The 2,476-nt window shown below is 42.8% G+C and overlaps 1 pseudogene; it reads right to left on the reverse strand.

Moving 5' to 3' along the window:
* Positions 1-466: 466 nt before the first annotated feature.
* LOC144805714 (uncharacterized) lies at positions 467-1,504 on the reverse strand (annotated as a pseudogene).
* Between the last annotated feature and the right edge of the window lie 972 nt (positions 1,505-2,476).

Raw genomic sequence — 2,476 nt, forward strand, 5'->3', positions numbered from 1 at the left:
CACTGGAGACTTCAATGTAAACTTGTTTCATTCCTGAAGTGAGAAACATGCTGAGGGAATAGGGCCCCTTCCGGCTCCAATGTCTGCCACAAAATAAGCAACAAGAAAGGATCAGTCAAATGTCATGAATTAGTTCATCTCAACAGCTCTTCGTTATATATGGCACTTCATAGCATGCACTTTGTGGCGAACTGCCATTTATATTCATAAGAGTTGTAGAGATCCCTCAAACATCGTGTGTGAAAACATAATTTGCAAAGATTTTACACTTTCTGGAGGATGGCGACTTCATGGCATTCAGAGCACACACATTTTTTGTTCAATGTGTGTTATCTCAATTTTAGTGAGACAATTTTTAATTCAAGATTTTCCAATATTCGTAGCACTGATACGGTTTTTCCCCAGTGTGTCATCTCATATTGAGTGAGACCAGCTCCGATGGAAGCTTTTGGGGCATTCTGAGTACTCATACATTTTTCACAGTGTGTTTTCTCCTGTGTATAATTAGATTATATTTCTGCCTGAATCTTTTCTGGCATTTAGAGCACTGATGAGGTTTTTCCCCAGTGTGAATTCTCTCATGTCGAATGAGGTGGGTTTTCCAAGTGAAACTTTTCTGGCATTCAGGGCACTGATAAGGCTTTTCCCCAGTATGTGTTCTTTCATGCTGAGTGAGAATGGTTTTCAGACTGTATCTTTCCTGGCATTCAGAGCACTGATAAGGTTTTTCCCCAGTGTGGGTTATCCCATGTTGAATGAGACTGTTTTTATGACTGAAGCTTTTCTGGCATTCAGGGCACTGATAAGGCTTTTCCCCAGTATGTGTTCTTCCATGCTGAGTGAGATTCGTTTTCTGACTGAAGCTTTTCTGGCATTCAGGGCACTGATAAGGCTTTTCCCCAGTATGTGTTCTTTCATGAGAAGTGAGACTGGTTTTCGAAGTTAACCTTTTCAGGCATTCAGAGCACTGATAAAGCTTTTCCCCAGTATGTGCTCTTTCATGGTAAGCGAGACTGGCTTTCTTCATGTAGCTTTTCTGGCATTCAGAGCATTGATAAGGTTTTTCCCCAGTGTGTATTCTTTCATGGTAAGTTAGACTGGCTTTCTGACGTAAGCTTTCATGGCATTTAGAGCATTGATAAGGTTTTTCCCCAGTGTGTATTCTTTCATGGTAAGTGAGACTAGTTTTAAGAGTGAAGCCTTTCTGGCACTCGGAGCACTTATAAGGTTTTTCCCCAGTGTGTGATTTTTCATGCTGAGTGAGGCTATATTTATGATGGAAGCTTTTTTGAGATTCAGAGCACTAATAAGGTTTTTCCCCAGTATGTGTTATTTCGTGGTGAATGAGGCATATTTTCTGACTGAAGCCTTTTTGGCATTCACAGCACTTATAAGGTTTTTCCCCAGTGTGTGTTCTCTCATGCCGAGTAAGACTGACTCTCTGCTGGAAGCTTTTTTTGCATTCAGAACAAGGATAAGGTGTTTCAAATGTGTATTCTCTCATGCTCAGTGAAAGGTGAGGTTCCGTGACGATTTTACTCGTGTTTATAACATTGTCGTAAATACATAATTTTGGTATCAGTGAACCGCAAATGATCCATTTAGTATATTCTGATGTTTTCGCTATGCTACGAGCAAGAGCACTCCTGTTACCAACACATTTGTGATTTACCCATGGCATCCATTTTAGAACACGGAAGCCATTTTGTATTCCTTGCCCTCACATAGTCAATGGACACGCAATGGCCCCTTTTCATTTAAGGACACGTAGGCGTTAGCCGGCGATTCACCTTGCGAGTGACACGTGCACCTTAGGCCAGCAACTCTGTGGCAGCATGACTCGGCAAGAACTGCCTCCCCAGCCTGAGGCCAGCCCTGCTATACTGGTTCTTGTGTTCGTTGGCCTGATCATGATTAGGCGGCCGAAGCTGGTAACCGTGCCCATTTACGACCCACAAACATTTCTTATCCTGTCTTTCTATCTTCTACACCTGGCTCTGCTCCTTTCCTTCTGGGCCTTTATTAGGGGGAGGTAACGAAATTTACGATGAGGCGGTCCGGGTCTTGAATGAAGAATTGACATGGGATTATGATGGACTAGTGGGAACCCCTCATTCGTAATGTTTTGACATCAGATACTGTTGACGATTTCTGTGCAACGCCAAATATTTATTGTTTAAGACACGAATGTTTAGAACTGTGGTAACATGTAAAGAATTTGCCCCGAGCAGAATATTTAGTATATAAGGAGCAACCCTCTTTGTACAAATTGAACAGGCTCCTAGATACTGCCCATGTGTAGTTTCTGTGACTTCTGTGTCCCTGCAGTAATAAACCTTTGGTCTTTGACGCCACCATCGAGAAGCCCGTGTTTCTGTTTGTTTGTGCACCAAGACAGGTGGAACTCCGGGGTCTTCGGGTGTTATCCCTGACACCTCTGGACGGAACCAAAAAGTCCAGAACTCCAATTGGCGCC

Source organism: Lissotriton helveticus, assembly GCF_964261635.1.
Source record: "Lissotriton helveticus chromosome 1_1 unlocalized genomic scaffold, aLisHel1.1 SUPER_1_unloc_2, whole genome shotgun sequence".
NCBI classification, from domain to species: domain Eukaryota; kingdom Metazoa; phylum Chordata; class Amphibia; order Caudata; family Salamandridae; genus Lissotriton; species Lissotriton helveticus.